Source organism: Idiotropiscis lumnitzeri, chromosome 8 (assembly GCF_059441095.1).
Source record: "Idiotropiscis lumnitzeri isolate Australia: NSW breed Sydney's pygmy pipehorse chromosome 8, RoL_Ilum_1.0, whole genome shotgun sequence".
NCBI classification, from domain to species: Eukaryota; Metazoa; Chordata; class Actinopteri; order Syngnathiformes; family Syngnathidae; genus Idiotropiscis; species Idiotropiscis lumnitzeri.
Window position 1 is genome coordinate 1,741,929 of NC_142398.1, and position 22,094 is coordinate 1,764,022.

Sequence of the window (22,094 nt, forward strand, 5' to 3'; positions counted from 1 at the left end):
TTTATTTTTTTACAAAGATTGAGAAGCCAATGTGGTACCACCCCTGCATTCTAAACACATGCCCACTTTCTCTGAGGTCCCAGAGTTGGGGACACATGGACCTTGTTGTTTAGTTTTTTCATTTCGTTTTAGTTTCGAAAATGTGCAAATGGCATAATGATTGTAACGGTGTAAGAAGTTAAGGATTTATGTGTTGTTGTCAGGTTCACCTTCTGGTCTGTAAAGTGCGATTATAGCGACCGTAGGACAAATGTTTTAAGGTAAATATATACAGCATTCAAAATGCATTATCGTGGAGCAATTTGTTTTGGAAGAATTAGAATTAGAAATCCCTTTATTGTCATTGTACAAGTGTGCAACGAGATTAGAGATTTGAGAGGTTTGAATATGTACACTCATGGGTTAGCAATTTCTTAAATGAGTTTAACTGCAAATCTTAATTACGGAGAAAATTATGAATAATCATTATATTGGAGCCAAATATGGGTCAAATGTTTGTGACTATTACTTGTGTTGAGCATTGTCTGGCGCTGTCACTTAAACTATAAAAGAAAGGACAAAGAAAGAATGGACAGGTTGACTGGGTGGTGCATACAGGTTTTTGACCCCTTTGTCAGAGTTTGTGAACGAAGATAGACGCTTTGTGCTTCATAGCGATTTTAAGTTTTGGAAAATTATAAATAAACTACACATTTTATCGACCCTCTGTTGAACGACACAGCCAAGTAACAGGTAAAGAAAGCCGCCAGCGCGTCAGACCAAGCCACACCAACCAACACTTCACAAGCCAAGTATTAGACTGGCTATTATACTGTCAAAAACCTGCCCGAAAAGACTATGTTAGAGGAAACAGCGGAGCAGTGGAGCAAGGCAGACGGCGTGCGATGATGGGGGAAGCTGATGTGTGAAGGAGCACCCGGCGTTGATAGACTTAGCAGAGCCAGCCGCGGTGGTTGCTTATCCAGCCGAGTGGACTGGAGCACCAAAGACCATCATTTGGATTTACAGTTAAGGCGCCCAACAAAAGGCATACATATTAAAAAAATCCAGTGCATTGGTAACGCCACACGCGCTATAATTACTAAGAGCGTTGCTGTTCTACAAATTGCGCTGGATTACGTGACTCGTTGACCTACTTTTCTGAACTGAACTTCGCGTTGCGTTTACCCTCGATATGTACAATGGAAGTGTGTGCTTTGGCCATGGACACAAATACTGAAAATTACGTGTTTAATGGTGCAGGAACCCAAAACCGCATTATTAAATTAACAGAAAAGGGTTTGGTTGACAAACTTGAAAGGTTACAAAACAATTGGACATGTACACTTAATAATACAAGTAAAATTAGAAGGGAACTGAATTAATTTTGGACAAAAATTCCACTAAACACTAACCCCAGTAAATTAACCAGTATACTCAGAGCTATACATACAGGCAACACATTCAAACAAAACCCCCAAGGACTAAGATAAGACATTCCAATAACAATATTTGTTGTGGAGGCTATGTCGATAGCAGGGTGTGTCAGGCTTGACTGTTAATCGGGTGGTTCAGATTTTTTATCTTACCGGAGCCGGGGGCGCCGGCCAGAGCGCCACTTCGCGGCCGGGTTGTTTGGAAGGACAAATGGTGCAGGATGGCGGAATAAGGAGGAGGCAGGTGGCTGCTTTAAGCAATTTATCCAACAGTTTGGCAATTAACATCCAAATTCACAACAGTGTCCATTAAAGTCCATTACAATGTGTCCTTTTGGTTTGGTTTCCTGCCGTGGAGGCCACTAGGTGAAACGTCGAGTGGTTGGATGAGTCTTGTGTGTTTGTCCGTAGTTATGGATATATGTCAAACAGGGCTGGCAATAAGGATTATATATGGCCTGGAGATGTGTATGTGTGGTCTCTAAACAGGGAGAAATAAACCAAAATAAGCAACTACACATAGAAAGTTAAATATGCTTATCCATTTGACATCAAGCAGGTAAACAAGCCGAAATAACATACGCGAGCATACAACGTAGCGCCAGCTAATGCTAACCGCATTCACTCGTTGGTAGCAAGAGGAAGTCTTAAGCTTCGCCGTCAGAAGAAAGATAAACACTGAAAGGCAACGCGACTCACCTCACATGGACGCACACTCGAGATTGGCACATTTTCAGCTCAGAGGAAAACACACGGATCAAATCACGAACGTCTATCGGCGGCACACTTTAACTTCGCCGTAACTGCTCCGACTGGTCGCACTCTCGCCCTGTCCCCCTCTCTCTCTCTCTCTCGAGACCGCGGCGCCAGAGCGATGAAGGACCCCGCCTAGCTGCCCGAACACTGCCTGCATAAAAATAAGGAAATCTGAGTCTTTTGTACAGCCGCCCCCAAATGTATAACGTACATTTGAAACCAACAAAAGGCGATACTGTCCAAACCAGTTCAAGGAGGCCGCCCATCTTCAGCCGGAAGGGCAGGCAGGCTGACCAGTCGAGCAACTGGCCGGGTGTAGATGCTGTTCTTGATCTTCACATCTGCGGACCTGACGTGACCATCAGGACTGGGGTGAACTTTAATGATGCGCCCAGTAGGCCAAAGGGCCCGAGGAAGCTGGGGGTCCACCACCATGACCGCAGAGCCCTCGGCGACGTCGGCTGGAGTTGACTGCCACTTCTGTCGGGACTGGAGTCCAGGTAAGTAAAGCCGGATGAAGCGGGTCCAGAAATGATCAGCGAGCAGCTGGGCGTGCTTCCACCGGCGGCGGCTGAGTAGTTCCTCCTTGGGGTAGACGACTTGAGGTAGGGAACCGTCAGGCCGCCCCATCAGCAGACAGTTGGGCGTCACAGGATCAGGGTCACTGACGTCCGAGGGAACGTAGCCAAGGGGTTTAGAGTTGAGGATTCCTTCGACCTCGATGAGGACGGTGCGGAGGACCTCTTCTTGTAAGGGTTGCGCTCCAACGGTGGTGTATAGGGCCGTCTTAACAGAGCGAATCTCTCGCTCCCACGCACCTCCAAAGTGGGGAGAACCAGGCGGGTTGAAGTGGAAATGGATTCTTAAAGGGGCTTAGAAGTGTCTGGAGGGCCGGTGACATTGCTGCAAAGGCCTCATGCAGTTCTCTTTCTCCGCCTTTAAAGTTAGTCCCTTGGTCTGAGTATAGTTCGGCTGGGGTTCCTCTCCGAGCTATGAAGCGACGGAGGGCCATAAGGAAGGAGTCGGTGTCAATTGCTGACAGGAGGTCTAGGTGAACTGCTCGGACTGTGAGGCATTTAAACAGGATGCCCCATCTCTTCTCTAAGCGCCGCCCCACTTTGACACTGAATGGACCAAAGCAGTCAACTCCGGTGGAGTAGAACGCCGGTTTGTGGAGACGAAGCCGGGCCGCTGGTAGGTCAGCCATTTGGGCACAGTCGGTTTGGCTCGCCAAAGTCGGCATTCTACACAGGTTCTCTGAAAGCGACAGATGACTTCTCTGCCTCGCAGGATCCAGTACGTGCGGCGAATCTCAGCAAAGACACGTTCTGGGCCCGCGTGTTTCAAGTGACAGTCAAAGTCCTGGATGAGAAGGCGGGTCACGGGATGTGATGGGTCAAGCACCAATGGGTGTTGGTTATCGTAGGCCAGATCCTCCGCACGTCGTAGGCGACCACCAACTCGGATGAGCTCTATCGTGTGATCGAACTCTGGAGACAGGTTAAGAAGACGACTACTGTGGGCGACAGGCTTACCTGCCTTGAGAAGGCGGAGTTCTTCAGGGAAGCTGTCTTGTTGGGCCTTCCTTAGAAGGAGTCTTTCAGCTTGGCGGTAGACCTCAGCGCTGATGCACACGTTATCTGTGGCCGCCCCATGAAGCGTCTGGGCGGTGGCTTGGACTAGATCCTTCCACGTGTTATATTGGAGCAAGTCTGTGGAGACTGGATCGGAGGCTAAACTTGTCATGCCACAGAACGTTTGCTTGCGGAGCTCAGTGGGTTCTGGTGGATCGGCCGAGAGACCGATCGGATCTGTTGGCCACTGATCTGGGTTCATGAGGAGGAAGGGAGGACCTTGGCACCAACGATTGGGACGCTCCAGGTCCTGCAGTGCCTTGCCACGGGTGATGTCATCCGCAGGGTTCTGCGGGGAATCAACATAGCGCCAGCGGTGCTGAGAGGTAAGTTCGTGGATCTCGGCCACACGAGTGCCGACGAAGACTTTGAAGCGGCATGATTCTGATTGCAACCAAGTCAGCACAGTGGTCGAGTCAGTCCACATGACAGTCTCACTAATCTCCAGAGTGAGTTCTTCATCCAGTAGTTTGGCAATCTGAGCTCCTGTTAGTGCGCCGCACAGCTCCAGTCTTGGCATTGAGTGCAAGCGTCTTGGGGAAACCCTGGATCGAGCCATCACAAAGGCTAAGTGGGCTGAGCCATCATCTGCCACCGTCCTGAGGTAGGCCACTGCCCCATAAGCTTGCTCAGATGCATCACAGAAGATGTGCAGCTCTCTTTTCTTGACTGGCGCATGAACTCTCTTTGGTAGGTATGGACGGGGGAAGTGCACTTCTGGCAGGAAACGCAGCTCTTCTTCCCAATTCTTCCACTGTTGAAGGAGGTCGGGAGGAAGCTGAGGGTCATCCCATTCTCTTGGCTTGTCCCATAGGTTCCTCACAAGCATCTTGGCTCGGGTGGTGAATGGCAGGATGAAGCCTAAAGGATCGTACTGGCTGGCGAGTACCTTGTAGATGTTGCGCATGGTGAGCTCACCATATTGCACTGGCCGGTGTTTGTAGCCCATCAAGTCAGTGGAAAAGTGCCAACTGAGGCCAAGAGTTGACTCAGGACTGTCAGTTTTGTTATGTGTGAGCCAGAGGTCCGCGCTGTCAGACCTAGCATCTTCTGGAAGGTGGTTAATGACTCTGGGTTCGTTATAGGCCCACTGACGCAGAACAAATCCAGCAGACGACAGCAGGGATCTGAGCTTGTCCACCAGGTCTCTTGCTGCTGTGGTGGAGGCAAGACTTTGGAGGCAGTTGTCAACGTAAAAGCATCGTTCAATGGAGGTCCTTACCTCATCACCAGGCTGGCTGTGATCCCTTGCGTGGCGTTGCAGGGCAAACGCAGCACAGCAGGGGCTGCAGGTGCTGCCGAACGGGAGTACTTGCCACTCGTATACTGACACCGGGTCCTCTGGCCGCAGGTCACGCCACACAAAGCGCAGGAGGGGGCGGTCCTCGGGCAGGAGACGAACTTGGTGGAACATAGACTTGATGTCTCCACTAACAGCCACAGGGTGCTCACGGAATCTGAGGAGGACCCCTAACAGCGATGCCCCTAAGCTGGGCCCAGGTAGGAGGTAATCATTCAAGTTCTGGCCTTTATGCTGGAATGAGCAGTTGAACACCAGTCGATGTTTTCCATTGTGGCTAACGAGATGGTGGGGAATGTACGATGACTCGCCCCCTTGGTTCACGTCTGGCTGGTTGATCTTGACAACCGATCCGGTTCGGATCAACTTCTCCATCTCTGCCCGGTACACCTCAGTCTTCTCGGGGTCCTTGTGGAGTCTCCTTTCTACTCCTCTCAAGGTGGGCATGACGGCATTGATGGTTGCGTGAAGTCGTGGCATGTCTCTGCAACGCAGTAACGGAGTAGCATAGCTTAGTACACCATCGACTTCCACACGTGTGGTTTTATCCTCCAATTGGCTGATGGCCATGTTATCCTGCTTTGAGCGTGTCACTGCTTTGTCTCTTTGAAGGGGGATGATGTCTGTCCGCCACAGTCGCTCTACATGCTTTATCAAGTCGCTCACTTGAGGTGACACAGAGCCAAATAGGCACTGTTGAGGGTCGGTCGACAGGCAGATGACACTTGAGGGGCCTTGGAGTGTCCAGCCCAGCCGGGTGTGGACAGCAGCAGGACTGCCAGGAGGTCCCATGCGCACCGGCGCAGTGGGAGTGACAAGGTGTGGATGGTTGCTGCCGATGAGCAGCAGCGGTTTGACATCCTGGAAAGCCTGAAGGGGGACGCCTGACAGGTGTCGATATTTTCTCTGGAGCAATTCTATGGGATAAGTCTGGTCTGCTAAATCGATAGGACCTGCAGTGAAGGCGTTGCTGACACGATATCGAGTCCGTGGCCTAGCCCTGGGTGAAATCATGAAGGACACGCGACTGCCTTGAACGTTTTGAACATCCGGTCTGATTGTGCGTAGTGGCAGGCTTTCAGGGGGGCCTTGCAGGCCTAACTTCTGGGCGGCAATCGGCAGTAACATGGTTCTTTCTGACCCATCATCTAGCACAGCGTAGGTCTCGAGGGTGCGATTAGCATGGTGTAGGGACACAGGGACAACTTTAAGCAGGGTCCTTCCGCCCACTGTGGGCCTGCCAAGGTATAACACTCTGGTAGAACTCTCACCACCATCTTGTGGTGAAACGGCTGGAGTTGCTCCTCTTCTTTCCCCTGTGTTAATGTCATGCAAGACACGTAGGTGACGACCTTGGCAGAGCGGACAAGCCTTCTTTAGGTTGCATTGAGCCGCTCGATGGGAACGAGCACAGCGCCAACACCGTTTGTTGGACTTAATCCACTCAGTGAGCTGGTATTTGTTGAGTTGGCTGACGGCTCCACACTGGCTGAGGTGGTGTTCGAGGCTGTCACAGAAGGCGCAACGTGGTGGAGGTTTGGCTTCGGCAGGGGAAGTACTTGGTGGCGGCGCCTCCTTTGGTGTGTTATCGGAGCCATGGAGCACTGTTACGGGGCGCTGGGGTGGCCATTTGTCATACTTGGAGATTTTCTCCTTGTCTTTGTTCTTGGTTGGGTTTAGCTGGCCGTCTAGGTCTTGACACCAAGACTCATACTTGAGCCATTGGGCGAGGTCGTCAAGGATGTAGCTATTGCCGCGCCGAGCGAACATGCATCTGCGAAACTCAGCTCGCTGCTCTGGGGGTAGCTTACTAATTAAGCGGGCAACGTGAGATCCGCACTGCAGCTCCACTTCTCCATCTGGGCCAAGCGTCTTCAGCATCCCTACCAGTGCCTGGATTTGCAGGGCAAATCTTTCAAAGGCAGCATAGTCTCCTCTTCGGACATCGGGAGAGTCCATCACTGAGGCAATCTTCTTCAAGGCTAACTGGTGGGGCTGTCCAAACTTTTCATTCAGAGCCGCCATGGTGTCTGTAAAGGGAGTCTGGGAGTGGAGGTAAGCATCAGCGATTAGTTTAGCTTCCTCCAACTTGAGGTGGTTTATCAGCACTTGATACCTGAACAGTTCAGAACTGTCGGCTGGTAACAAGTTCTCCAAGGCAATCTTAAGGTGAGCAAACTCACTGGGGTCTCTGTGATTGAGATCAGGAATGGTTGGACGGGGCCCATGGTATACTACATTCACGTTTGTGCTCTGATTCGAGGGCGAGGCATAAGTTGAGGACTGCTTGGACATATAGGCAGAAGATTGCAACGGTGGGGGACAAGGAGCTTGCATAGCGTGGCTTGGTGGGAGGTGAAGAGGCACTTCATGAGGTGTGGAGGTCAACCTCGGTGTTGATGTAGCCCCACCGGGCCATGCAGGAGGCTGACTCAGGTTAGCCTGGTGGGCGTGGGTTGAGTAATCTACTCTGGGTTGATTATGGGTAGGAGCCGACGAAGTTTCGTGCTTCGGCACTTGAAGTTCTCCCATTAATCGGCTGAGGCATTCACCTGTAGGTTGATTCATGTCCTCCCAGACACACGGTGGTGGCGGTAGGGGCCAATCCTCATCCGCCTCTTCTGGTGGCTTAAGATGATGACTAGGGACTCTGTTGGATGGTTGGGGGACACATGTGGCCTGAACCAATTGCTGAATATTTGCACTGACTGCCTTTAACTCATGGAGGTCGGCCATCATGCGCTGTTGGAACTGTTGGAGCAGGTGTCGTTCCCGTTGGATTTCCTGTAACTCCATTCCGGAGACCAAGACTTCGTGGGTAGCAGGGCTCGAGGTATGGAGAGAGTTAGAGGGATCACAAACCCCCCCAGGTTCCCTGTATGTACGCATCGGTTGGGCTAGCTGTTCCTCAGGCGTGTAGGAGGCACTGTTTTGCTGGAGAACGGCATCCCGACTCGGCTGCGTACGGGAGGGGGTGGAACACTGGGAGGAAAGGGGTGTCATCTCGGCCACTCCCTTGGAGGTCGTCTGCCCATACCATTGAGATCCAAGGCCATCTAGATTGGTCTCATAGTCTTCGTAGCGGAGGGGGGGGTGCCTGTGGCGGCGGGGACGTGCACTATATGCTTCATACTGGGGAACATCCATCCTATCAGGCTCGAGTTTGATATACTATCCGGCTCGAAGGACCATCAATGTTGTGGAGGCTATGTCGATAGCAGGGTGTGTCAGTCTTGACTGTTAATCGGGTGGTTCAGATTTTTTATCTTATCGGAGCCGGGGGCGCCGGCCAGAGCGCCACTTCGCGGCCGGGTTGTTTGGAAGGGCAAATGGTGCAGGATGGCGGAATAAGGAGGAGGCAGGTGGCTGCTTTAAGCAATTTATCCAACAGTTTGGCAATTAACATCCAAATTCACAACAGTGTCCATTAAAGTCCATTACAATGTGTCCTTTTAGTTTGGTTTCCTGCCGTGGAGGCCACTAGGTGAAACGTCGAGTGGTTGGATGAGTCTTGTGTGTTTGGGTGTCCGTAGTTATGGATATATGTCAAACAGGGCTGGCAATAAGGATTATATATGGCCTGGAGATGTGTATGTGTGGTCTCTAAACAGGGAGAAATAAACCAAAATAAGCAACTACACAGAAAGTTAAATATGCTTATCCATTTGACATCAAGCAGGTAAACAAGCCGAAATAACATACACGAGCATACAACGTAGCGCCAGCTAATGCTAACCGCATTCACTCGTTGGTAGCAGGAGGAAGTCTTAAGCTTCGCCGTCAGAAGAAAGATAAACACTGAAAGGCAACGCGACTCACCTCACATGGACGCACACTCGAGATTGGCACATTTTCAGCTCAGAGGAAAACACACGAATCAAATCACGAACGTCTATCGGCGGCACACTTTAACTTCGCCGTAACTGCTCCGACTGGTCGCACTCTCGCGCTCTCGCCCTGTCCCCCTCTCTCTCTCTCTCTCTCGACCGCGGCGCCAGAGCGATGAAGGACCCCGCCTAGCTGCCCAAACACTGCCTGCATAAAAATAAGGAAATATGAGTCTTTTGTACAATATTAAAAATGAAATGGAGAAATAAATGCATTAAAATTAAAACAAATGAGTAAAAAAATATTATGCTGCTTATTTTGAGCGTGTAACAATTGCTGCTTGCAACCAGACCAACCACCAAATGTAATGAAAATAAATAGACCCATGACGAGGCGGGAGGCGGCAGACGGGCACAGAAAAAAATAAAATTTAAATTTAAATAAATAAAAACCACTCAACATTAGACACAGGTGTACCGCTCCATCACTCCAGCTCATCCGGTGTGAATTTACGTAAGTATTGAAGCAAGGGTTTCCAGTGAGTATAAAACTTATTGCCACACCCCCTAAGCGTGAATTTGATTTTCTCCGACTTGAGGAAAAATAAAATGTTGTGAAGCCAAGCTTTAAAAGAAGAGGGTTGAGAAGACTTCCACAGTAGAAGTATTCTTCTCCGAGCAATCAAAGAAGCGAAGGCCACAACATTTTCTTGAACGGCTGAGAAAGTAAAATTGTCAGGAAACCTACCAAAAATGGCAATATGTGGGGATGGATCAATATAACAACAACAAGTAACTAACAAGTCTGAGGCGCACCAAAAAAAGGACCTCCAGAAATCCTCCAATTTAGGGCAGGACCAAAACATGTGTGTCAAGGGTTTTGGGAATTCATCAATTGTATCTGGAAATATCACATGGAGTCTGTTTGCTATAATGTAACAACTTAAATTGAATAAGGGACAGACTAGCACAACTAAAGGAAGAGTTAATCGCTGTTAGATTCCGCTTACCCGGGAGACTAATCGGGATAAAAAGTACCAAACCGGCTCTCCGTCCAACGGGTCCGAGTACAAAGAAAAGGGGGGGGACGAGTTAGAGTCTTATCAAACGCGCCCTTTTATTATTTTAAGCCGGCGTCGAGGCGAAGTCGCCTCGGTTCGCTAACTGCCCTGTATACTTTTATATTTATATATACATATATTTTTAACGGAGCCAATCCGGTCCTCCGTCGCTCGCGGGGCCACTGATGAGTAACCGCACAGAATCGGGAGCTCGCGATGCGACCACTCCATTTTTACGGCAGCTGCGCCTCTGTGAATCTTATTGCATTTGTTATTGACCTAGTAGGTTTAACTTCCCTTATTAGGACCGTACGGATTTGTTTTTGTCTTTAATGAAGCCGGAGTAAACTTTTTTTTGGTTAAGTGTGTCGTCAGTGTTGGTAAAGGGCCCCTCTGATCTCACCGATAGGTGGTGGAAGGGGTACCTGCCGTTCGTTCAAATGCGAAGGGTCGATTGGTGCGAATGAATCAAATCATAAGAATGACAAAGATAAAATTAGAATCGAACATCTTAAGAGGTTTAATTATGAATGCAAGGGATCATATAGCTGTCACCTTATCGTGGTGGAGGGGTTTGCGTGTCCCAATGATCCTAGGAGTTGTCGGGGGCTTTTTTGCCTCTGGTAGGGTCACCCATGGCAAACAGGTCCTAGGTGAGGGTCCAGACAAAGCATGGCTCACAAAAACCCCAATGATGACCACAATATATGGACCACGATTTCCCTTGCCCGGACGCGGGTCTCCGGGGCCCCCCTCTGGAGCCAGGCCTGGAGGTGGGGTTCGTTGGCGAGCGCCTGGTGGCCGGGCCTACACCCATGGGGCTCGGCCGGGCTCAGCCCGAAGAGGCAATGTAGGTCCCCCTCACATGGGCTCACCACCTATGGGAGGGGCCAAAGGGGTTCGGTGCAATGTGAGGTGTTCAGTTACTAGACTTCTGTGCTCGTCATGGATTGTCGATACCAAACCATGTTCAAACATAAGGGTGTCCATATGTGCACTTGACACCAGGACACCCTAGGCCGCAGTTCAATGATTGACTTTGTAGTCGTGTCATCGGATTTGCGGCCGCATGTTTTATCACACTCGGGTGAAGAGAGGGGCGGAGCTGTCAACTGATCACCACCTGGTGGTGAGTTGGCTCCGATGGTGGGGGAAGATGCCGGTCCGACCCGGCAGACCCAAACGTATTGTGAGGGTCTGCTGGGAACGCTTGGCAGAATCCCCTGTCAGAAAGAGTTTCAACTCCCACCTCCGGCAGAACTTTGCCCACGTACCGGGGGAGGCGGGGGACATTGAGTCTGAGTGGACCATGTTTTGTGCCTCCATTGTTGAGGCAGCCGATTGAAGCTGTGGACGCAAGGTGGTCGGTGCCTGTCGTGGCGGCAACCCCCGAAGCCGCTGGTGGACACCGGCGGTAAGGGATGCTGTCAGGCTGAAGAAAGAGTCCTATCGGGCCTTTCTGGCCTGTGGGACTCCGGAGGCAGCTGACAGGTACCGACTGGTCAAGCGGAATACGGCTTCGGTGGTTGCCGAAGCAAAAACTCGAACGTGGGAGGAGTTCGGTGAGGCCATGGAAAACGACTTCCAGACGGCTTCGAAGAAATTCTGGTCCACCATCCGTCGTCTCAGGAGAGGGAAGCAGTGCACCATTAACACTATTTATAGTGGAGATGGAGTGCTGCTGACCTCGGGATGTTGTGAGTCGGTGGGAAGAATACTTCGAAGACCTCCTCAATTCTACCGACACGCCTTCCATTGAGGAAGCAGAGCCTGAATACTCCGTGGTGGACTCACCTATCTCAGGGGCTGAAGTAACCGAGGTGGTTAACAAGCTCCTCGGTGGCAAGGCCCCGGGGGTGGATGAGATCCGTCCGGAGTTCCTTAGGGCTCTGGATGTTGTGGGGCTGTCATGGTTGACACGCCTCTATGACATTGCGTGGACATCGGGGACAGTGCCTCTGGATTGGCAGACCGGGGTGGTGGTCCCCCTTTTTAAGAAGGGGGACCGGAGGGTGTGTTCCAATTATAGAGGAATCACACTCCTCAGCCTCCCTGGTAAGGTCTACTCAGGGGTACTGGAGAGGAGAGCCCCTTGATACGGGCAGTTGGGTCCCTGTACCACCGATGTCTGGTCCGCATTGCCGGCAGGGTGTCGGATTCATTTCCAGTGAGGGTTGGACTCTGCCAAGGCTGCCCTTTGTCATCCATTCTGTTCATAACTTTTATGGAGAGAATTTCTAGGCTTAATCGAGGCGATGGGGGGATCCGGTTTGGTGACCACAGTATTTCATCTCTGCTTTTCGCAGATGATGTGGTACTGTTGGCTTCCTCAGGCCCGTGATCTCCAACTCTCACTGGAGCGGTTCGCAGCCGAGTGTGAAGCGGTTGGGATGAAGATCAGCACCTCCAAATCTGAGACCATGGTTCTCAGTCGGAAAAGGGTGGAGTGCCCTCTCCAAGTCGGGAGGAGATCCTGCCCCAAGTGGAGGAGTTTAAGTATCTTGGGGTCTTGTTTACGAGTGAGGGGAGGATGGAGCGAGAGATCGACAGGCGGATTAGTGCAGCCTCCGCTGTGATGGGGACGCTGTATCGGTCTGTCGTGGTGAAGAGGGAGCTGAGCCAAAAGGCGAAGCTCTCGATTTACCGGTTGTTCTACGTTCCTACCCTCACCTATGGTCACGAGCTGTGGGTCGCGACCGAAAGAACAAGATCTCGGATACAAGCGGCCGAAATGAGTTTCCTCCGCAGGGTGTCTGGGCTCTCCCTTAGAGATACGGTGAGAAGCTCGGCCATCCGGGAGGGACTCAGTGTCGAGCCGCTGCTCCTCCACTAGAGAGGAGCCAGATGAGGTGGCTCGGGCATCTGTTTAGGATGCCTCCTGGACGCCTCCCTGGTGAGGTGTTCCGTGCATGTCCCACCAGCAGGAGGCCCAGAGGACAACCCAGGAAACGCTGGAGAGACTACGTCTCCCGGCTGGCCTGGGAACGCCTGGGCATCCCTCCGGCAGAGCTGGAAGATGTGGCTGGGGAGCGGGAAGTCTGGGCTTCCCTGCTGAAGCTGCTGCCTCCGCGACCCAACCCCGGATAAGCGGCGGATAATGGATGGATGGGATCATATATACATCCAGTAAGCTGAACATTCGATTCCGCCAGGACAAACTCGACGATATCACAGAATCTCCGCGTTCACATCGCAAAAGAAATAAAAACAATAATAAGGAAAATATAGTAAAAAGGGGTTTAAAGCAAATAAAAGAGTTTAAATCATGCTTCAAGTTTAATTTAAATAGTGAGCTTTCTAAAAGTGATCAGTTCTTGAAGGGCCCGAGGTTCAAATTAGCAATAAGGTGAAATTGGGAAAAACCAGAAATAACTTGGACAAATTGACTACGTTCTCTCTCTTTCCAAAACGCGCATCGCTTTATGTTATTTCTTTAGGTTTGTTATCATGGTTAAGCCTTTATTGGTGTCCAATTGATAGATGAAAAACCCCGAGGGAGGGACCTGACTCCGAGGCAAGAAAAAGCATAAGTCCCGAAAAAGGGGAATAAATGCAAAAATAGAATCCTCCGTCAAAGTGTCCCCATGAAATGGGAAAAGAGAGCCCTTCGTGCTTCTCGGGCGAGACTGATATAGCCCCGCTTTCCCTCAAAGTTTCCATGACTCAAAGTCACAAGTGGAGCTAGTTTAGTATTTTTCCATTCCCTTACCCCTAACCAAGGGCATTGGCTTGTTTTTCTCCAATCCTCTTAGCTCACTAGTTAATGTAATACAATGCAGCATAATACATTGGAAACATAATATACATGTTGTTACATTTACATGTTACTCTTTGTAATCAACAGGTTATTAAACTTTGTTCATTTCTTCTTTATCATGTGTCATCATTAGAGAGTAACCATGTACACAGGTTATATTCATGCACAAAGCAGTTTCAAAACATTTTGTATATTATGGCTAAATAAGTCACTTGATTATTCCATCAATGGTTTCGTGTTGTTAGTACAAGTCAACATTCAATAGAAAATGAAAGCAATAATCATTCTAACATTAGAACAACTAGTCATCCTGACTATCTGCCTAATACAAACTGCAAGTCATCCTGACGAACTGTCTAACTATGCAGCGAGTCATTCTGACTAGCTGTCTCAGTGAACTTGGCGTTTTCCCCTGCAAGTCACTCTGACTAGTTGTCTAACTATGCAGCGAGTCATTCTGACTAGCTGTCTAAGTTAACTCGGGGTTTTCCCCCAACTCACTCGTATTATATGATTCATCATGAGTCATGTGTAAAACATGCAATTGTAAAGCATTGACTTTTGTATCAGAAATCAGAAATCCCTTTATTGTCATTGTACTCAAGTGTGCAACGAGATTAGAGAGCTCCCCTCTCCAGTGCAATACAACAATAATTCAGATAAATATATAAATTAGATAAATAAGAGAATAGTTAGTGCAATGGAAAATAATACTGAATAGGATATATAAAAACACATCACGTTGCTGTTCTGCAAGGTAAGGGTGGTCGTGTGTGTGTGTGAGAGTTTAGAATGGAGATGGCTCTTGGAAAGAAACGGTTTCTCAGTCTATTGGTCCTTGATTTGATGCACCTGTAGCGCCTGCCAGAGGGCATCAGGTCGAACAGGTGTGAGTTTGGGTGGGTATTGTCTTTGACGATGTTGAGAGCCTTTCTGAGGCACCGGGCGGTGTAGATGTCCGACAGTGAGGGGAGAGGGCAGCCAATAATCCTTTGCGCTGTTTTGACTGTCCTCTGGAGCCTCACTCTGTCCGCCTCAGTGCAGCCGCTGTACCAGGTGGAGACACAGTACGTCAGCAGGCTATCAATGGACGAGTGGTAGAAGGCCAGCAGCAGCTTCCTGTCCAGGTTGAATTTCCTGAGGACTCTCAGGAAGTGCAGACGCTGGTGGAGATCTGAGATCTGTACTCCCAGGAACTTGAACGTGTGGACCCTCTCCACACACACGCCTTCGATGCAGAGGGGGGGCGGCACCGTCTTGTTCCTCCTGAAGTCGATGACGATCTGCTTTGTTTTTGCAATGTTGAGTTGCAGTCTGTTGTCCTCGCACCAAGCCGTCAGTCTCTGGACCTCCTCTCTGTAGGCTGTCTCGTCACCTTCCGAGATCAGACCGACCACTGTCGTGTCGTCAGCAAACTTGACGATGGTGTTGTTACCGTGGGCCGGGCTGCAGTCGTAGGTGTAGAGGGCGTATAGGAGAGGGCTCAGCACGCATACTTGAGGGAAACCGGTGCTCAGCGTACGGGTGGAGGACGTGTAGGGGCCGAGCAACTCAGTCTGGGGTCTGTTGGTCAGACAGTCCTTAATCCAGATGCGTGTGAGGGCAGGGAGGCCAAGAATGTCCAGTTTGGCGACGAGGATGTCCGGGATGATTGTGTTGAATGCCGAGCTGTAGTCCACAAAGAGCATCCTTGCATAGCTCTGCTGTTGTTCCAGGTGGCCCAGCACAACATGCAGAGCAGTGTCGATGGCGTCCTCAGTGGATCTGTTAGCCCGGTATGCAAACTGGTAGGGGTCCAGAGTGGGAGGAAGGCAGTCCCTGATGTGCTGGAGAACCAGCCTCTCGAAGCACTTCATGATGACTGGTGTGAGAGCAACAGGACGGTAGTCATTCAGGAGGACGGCGGGTGACTTTTTGGGGACAGGAATAATGGTGGAAGTTTTCAAGCAGGAGGGGATGACTGCTTGAGCCAGGGAGCGGTTGAAGACCCTGCAGAAAACATGTGACAGTTGGTGGGCACATGCTCTGAGGACCTTGCCTGGTATTCCGTCGGGTCCAGTAGCTTTCCTGGGGTTAATAGCCAGGAGCGCGCGCCTCACATCGTGTTCCTCTACGGTGAGTGGGGGGGGTTGAGGCAGTTGAGGCATGAAGTGCGGGGGGGTGACGGTTGGGGCGAGTCAAAGCGAGCGAAAAAGCAGTTAAGCTCCTCTGCCAGCGATGCACTCGGGTCTACAGAGGTCGTGCTGCTGCCTCGGAAGTTGGTGATGCTCCGTAGACCCTGCCACACCTCCCGTGGTCTGTTGCTGGCAAGGTGGGCCTCCAGCCTCCTCTTGTAGTTTGCCTTGGCTAGCTTGATGCCTTTGCTCAGGTCAGCACAAGCCACCCTGTACCCTGTGCTTTGTCGCCCGACGTGAAGGCAGCGTCACGGGCCTTGAGGAGAGAGCGGACCTGGCTGGACATCCAGGGCTTCGCATTTGGGAAGGTCCGTATGGTCCTGTTTAGGGACACAGTTTCCATGCAGAACTTGATGTAGTCCAGTACACAATGCGTGTACACATCAAGGTCCTGATGATCAAAGAGGTCCCAGTTGGTGTCTTGAAAGCAGTCCTGTAATTCACTCATGGCGTCATCACGCCAGGTTTTCACAGTCTTTGTGGTGGGCCTGAATCTGCGCCTGAGAGGGGTGTACGCAGGTGCGAGCTGCAAGGACAGGTGGTCTGACTGGCCGAGGGGGGCGAGTGGGAGGGCCCTGTATGCGTGCTTGATGTTCGAGTACACATGGTCGAGAGTGTTGTCTCCCCTCGTTGGGCACTTGACATGCTGGTGGAACTCTGGGAGTACAGTCTATAAATGGGCCTTATTAAAGTCCCCCGCTACTATGTGAACGCCATCAGGGTGGGCCCGCTGATGTTTGTTGATGACGCACGCGAGTAGCGAGAGCGCCGTGCTAGTGCTAGCGTCGGGAGGGATGTAAATAGCTGTGACGATCACTACCGTTAGCTCCCTCGGGAGAAAATAAGGCCGGCATTTAACGGACATGAACTCGATGTCGGGGGAAGAGTGTTTCTCAACGATCGTGCTATCGCCGCACCAGTTCTCATGCACGTAAACACAGAGCCCCCCGCCCCTTCTCTTACCGGTGTCCCTCGTCCGATCCGCGCGATGTAGCCAGCTGGATGCTAGCCTCGGGGACGTTGGCGTACAGCCAGGATTCCGTGATGGCGATCACATTTTATTATCCAATAACAAGGCATTGTAAAGCATTGACTTGACTTTGACTTGACTTTGGTATGTGTATGTTTTAACTATTCTTGATCAATAACAAGACCCCTGTCTGAGCTGGCATGGCTGGACTAGGCTGAGTCGGCGTGCCGTCGGTACTGTCGACATATAGTGTCTATACTAGAGAATTGTTTGTTCAGGCTAAATTTGGTGACCTTCCTACTAGGTCTGAGCCCAATTCATACTACACTACCTCCTATATGTTTCATCACTTTGCCTTACAAGGCGCGTAACTCAACACCGCCCTAAGGGCCTTTTACCAGAAGTCTTTTCTGAGGTCTATTTGTAGTCTAAGTTCCCACGCTGATTTCATCTTCATCAAAATAGTCGCCTTTAAACAAGAGGTCAAAAAGTACTAGATTTGTTTAATCAATCATACATTGATGGAACCTTGCCAACCACACTCAGACAAGCTTCTACATCGCTTATTTACAAAAAAAGGCAAAGGCCCGGCAGATTGTGCTTCATATCGTTCGATTTCACTTTTGTCTGTCGACATCAAGATTCTTGCCAAGGTTCTGGCTCATCGCTTGGAGGGCATTGTGACCAAGGTCATCTCGGAAGACCAAACAGGCTTTATAAAGGGGAGCCATTCTTTCTCGAATGTGAGAAAGCTACTTGACATTATCCACACTCCTTTGTCTTCGACCGAACCTGAAGTGGTGGTATCCTTGGACGCAGAGAAGGCGTTTGACAGAGTCGAGTGGGCATATCTTTTTTTCTCTCTACAGAAGTTTGGATTCAGTGCCAGCTTTGTCTCTTGGATCGAACTACTTTAATCCTCGCCCTGTGCCTCTGTATGTACAAACTCACAGCGATCAAGACCATTCCCTCTTTTCCGTGGCAAGACTGCCCTTTATCCCCGCTGTTGTTCGCGATGGCCATTGAACCACTTTTGGTGGACTTGAAGTCACTGGATGGGTATAAAGGGATAAGCAGGGCAGGGGTTGAATATCGTGTCTCGCTCTATGCTGACGATCTTCTACTTTATATATGTGACCCTTTGACGAGTATTCCTACTATCCTTTCGTTACTGGACGCCTTTGGCGCTGTATCTGGGTATAAGTTGAATATTTCAAAAAGTGAATGTTCTCCAGTTAATCAGATAGCCAAGAGACTGTCACAGGCGTCGATACCATTTAGAATTTCATCGGAGGGTATGAAGTATTTAGGTGTAGTGATTACATATTCCTTTCGTACAATCCGCGAACAGAAATTTGCTACTTGAACCTCTGCAGTTAAGGCGGACTTGCTAAGATGGAATTCTCTGCCACTGTCGTTGGTGGGTGTGGTGCAGTCTATAAAAATGAATGTTCTACCCAGATACTTGTACTTATTCCAATGTCTTCCCATCTTTCTCCCCAAATTTCTTCACATGATTTCAACTTTTGTTTGGGCTGGTAAGCGAGCTAGAACTGGTAAAACTTTGCTGCAACGGGGAAGGGTGGTGGGTGGCCTGGGGTTACCAAATATTATCACCTACTATTGGGCTGCCACTGTTTACAAAATTACACTATGGTGTACCTCTCCACAGTTAAGTTGGTGCCGTTTAGAGGCTGACTCTTGCTCTACGTTTCTTACAGCTTTAGCATGTGGCACCGTTCCGATACCTTCTGCTGGTTTAACCTCTAATATGGTGGTGAAAAATACATGAAAAATATGGTCACAAGTTAAACGATGCTTCGGGTGGCTTTCACTTCCAAAGGTGACACCTATTTGTAATAATTACCTCTTTGTACCTGCCAAGAATGATGAGAGGTTTAAATCACTGGAGCGGCAAGGCCTTCGCTGTCTCAGGGACTTGTATGTGGATGAGGTCTTTGGTAGTTTTGATCAACTTAGTGCAGCATTCGGTTCGAATGGCTCAGACATCTTTCGATATTTTCAGCTACGTGACTTTGCCAGGACACACATGCCAGTATTTCCACAAATTCCGAAGCCCACCGGTATTAATTTGGCACTCAAAGACAGCCTTGCCCAAAGGTCAGGTTTCCTGACTTTTTGGATCTGAGAACCGTTTAAAAAACTCCACCGAATAGCCGTCCATCCCCGGAGAGGTTCCACTGCGCATTGAGCAAATGGCCTCTTGAATTTCACTCAGTGTCAAAGGGGCACTAGGTGTCTGATTATCAGCTGGTGAAACATTAGGCAACGTCAACAAAAAAACTATGTAATTGACTTTCATCATAAACAGACTCAGAATAGTACAACCTGGAGCAGAATGATCTGACTGTATCATTCAACTTCCCTGGATCAGAAGTCAGAGAGCCCGACTCATCACGGACCTGGATGATTTGGTTGGCGACCGATCTAGCTCTCAGCTGATGCGCCAAAAGGCAGCCAGCTTTATCACCGTGTTCGTACAAGGATCCACGAGAGTGGAGAAGGAGACGTTCTGCTTTTGTTGTCAAAAGAAGATCAAGCTCTGTCTGCAGTTCTAATCTCTTCTTGAATAAAGATGATTGAGAAGAAGATAATTCCACATCAAGTTTGCCGATAGCCTCCTTTAATTCTTGTTGGCGAGTTCTGCGCAGCTTGTTCAGATGTGATGTGTATGGAATAATTTTCCCTCTGACATAAGCCTTCAGAGTCTCCCAAAGCAGCGAGGGAGAGGTTTCATAATTTTCACAAAAGAACTTAATCGAGTCCTCAACGTGTTTGCAAAAATCCGTATCAGCTAATAATAGTGGATCAAAGCGACAGGTCCTGTACTCTTTTGTTTTGAGGTCAAAACGCACATCTAAAATCACTGTAGAATGATCAAACACCGATGGGAGAGTATTGAGTAGAAGTAATTGAAGAAATAAGTGTTTTATCAACTATAAAATAATCGAACGGGGAGAATGATCGGTGAGCATGTGAGAAAAACAAATACTGTCTGTCCGAGGGGTGTGTAAACCTCCACGGATCGACATTACCCATATTGACCCATAAAAGCCAAAAGGGTTTGAGCCATTTTCGAGAGTGACATTGGACGAGGGCTAGAGCTATCTAACAATGGGTCTATAACACAGTTCAGGTCGCCCCCCAGTATCAGAGAGTGCGAGTTCAAGTCCGGGATAGCGGATAGTAACAATTTCATAAAATTTTGATCATCCCAGTTCGGCACATAAACTGATACCAGGACTACAGGCTTTTGGTATAGCTTACCTGCAACAATCACATACGGCCCCCCCGGGTCTACAATTGTTTTTGTGAAAACAAAGTGCACTGACTTTCTAATCAGTATGGCTATACCTCTTGTTTTCAAATTGAATTTAGAATGAATAATATGGCCAACCCAGTGCCTGCACAAATTTCTATGGTCATAATTTGAGTCCGCTTCACAGGAGAATTCAGGCCACCGGTATTTAAGGAGATCATCCTTACCACATGCCCGTCGGCCGCCCCCCTATTAATCAAGTCCGCCATGGGATCACACAAGACAGTGAAGTTACTTGGCTGGTCCTGGAACACGAGCAGTGGAGAACAGTTGAAAAACAGCAAAAACAAAAGCAACATGCAGCAGTACAAATAATATAAACTACCACAACAAAAGAACAAATATCATAGAAAGAAGTCAATAGAGAGGTCCATAACCCACTAACCCTAAGCAGCTGAAATTTACACCCAGCTACAACACTACCAAATTAAAATACCTTCCTATATGAAGGTGAGCGCCCCTCACCCGTCCACCCCATGATACCCTGGTTAACTCCCCGGGATTGGTACTTCCCTGTCTTCATCTACTTCACTCACAATTTGTCTCTGACCCCGTAACCCGTTAGCAGAATAAACAAATTTTATGATTGCAGTATTTTCAATCATTCAGTAGTTTTTATCATTATAGCGTTTCCCCCTCTGTATAATGGACAGGCATTAGGAGTGTTTCCTTACACTTAGATACGTTTATACTGTGTATATTTGCATGCTTTTTATGAATGTCTGCTGCTAATGTTATACATTAACGGCTACATTACGCCGCCGACTCTGTGTGATCTATATCTTTGCTGCTGTAACACCTCAAATTTCCCCATTGTGGGACTAATAAAGGACATCTTATCTTATCTTATCTTAAAGCTCTAATCTCGTTGCACACTTGAGTACAATAACAATAAAGGGATTTCTAATTCTAATTCTAATTCTAATATGCAAAATAAAAAACAACCCTCTGACATCTTACAGAATATGAAACATCCTTCAGCAAAAAGAAAATCAATATACAATGGCACTACTCATGAACAAATGGATAGGAAGCGTAAGTTTACAAGCACTCCAACCACAGTTATGTTAAGTACTGTACATTGAAATTGAAAACCACCAAAACCCACCGCAGTCTAGCGTTGAGAAACACCCAAAGTGGAATAGAGTCGGGCAACTTTAATAATAAACACAGACCAACCAGCCACGAAGTTAGGTGGGACACGCAGCACGCCGATAATTAATCACAAAGTTATCAGCCTCTTAGGGAGATGAGAATATCTTCTTAGCCCCGCCACCTAGAGTTATCTGCAGTCGAGCTGAGAAAAGTAGAGCCGGCCGCAGAGCAAGATTGTACAATTTAGCCATGACCGCACGATACTTGGCGCGTTCCTCAGCGACCTCCGGAGCGTAATCCTCAACTATCTGGACCGGGGACCCACGATACTGGAGTGTGCCTCGCTTCTTACGCGCTTCCCGTATGATCAACTCTTTCATCCGGTAACAATGCAGACGAATAATCACCGGCCGCGGGCGCGATCCTGACTGTGGTTTGGCGCTGAGTGCTCTGTGTGCACGGTCCAGTACCGGAGGCGATGTAAGGCTTGCATCAACAAGAACTTCCACCAGGAAATCGGCGAAAAAGGATGTCGGATTGGGTCCCTCCAGGGACTCCGGGAGGCCGATGACTCGTATGTTATTCCTGCGGCTCAGACCTTCCAAGTCCGTAGCTTTCGCCGATAGCTTAGCACAGCAATCTGCCAGCGACGTACATTTATCCTCTAGCGCTTGGATCCGTTGTGTATTTTGGATCGCTTCATTTTCCGAGGACTCAATTTGTTGTCCGTGATCCGTCACCGTCGACTGTATTTTGTCCAGTTTA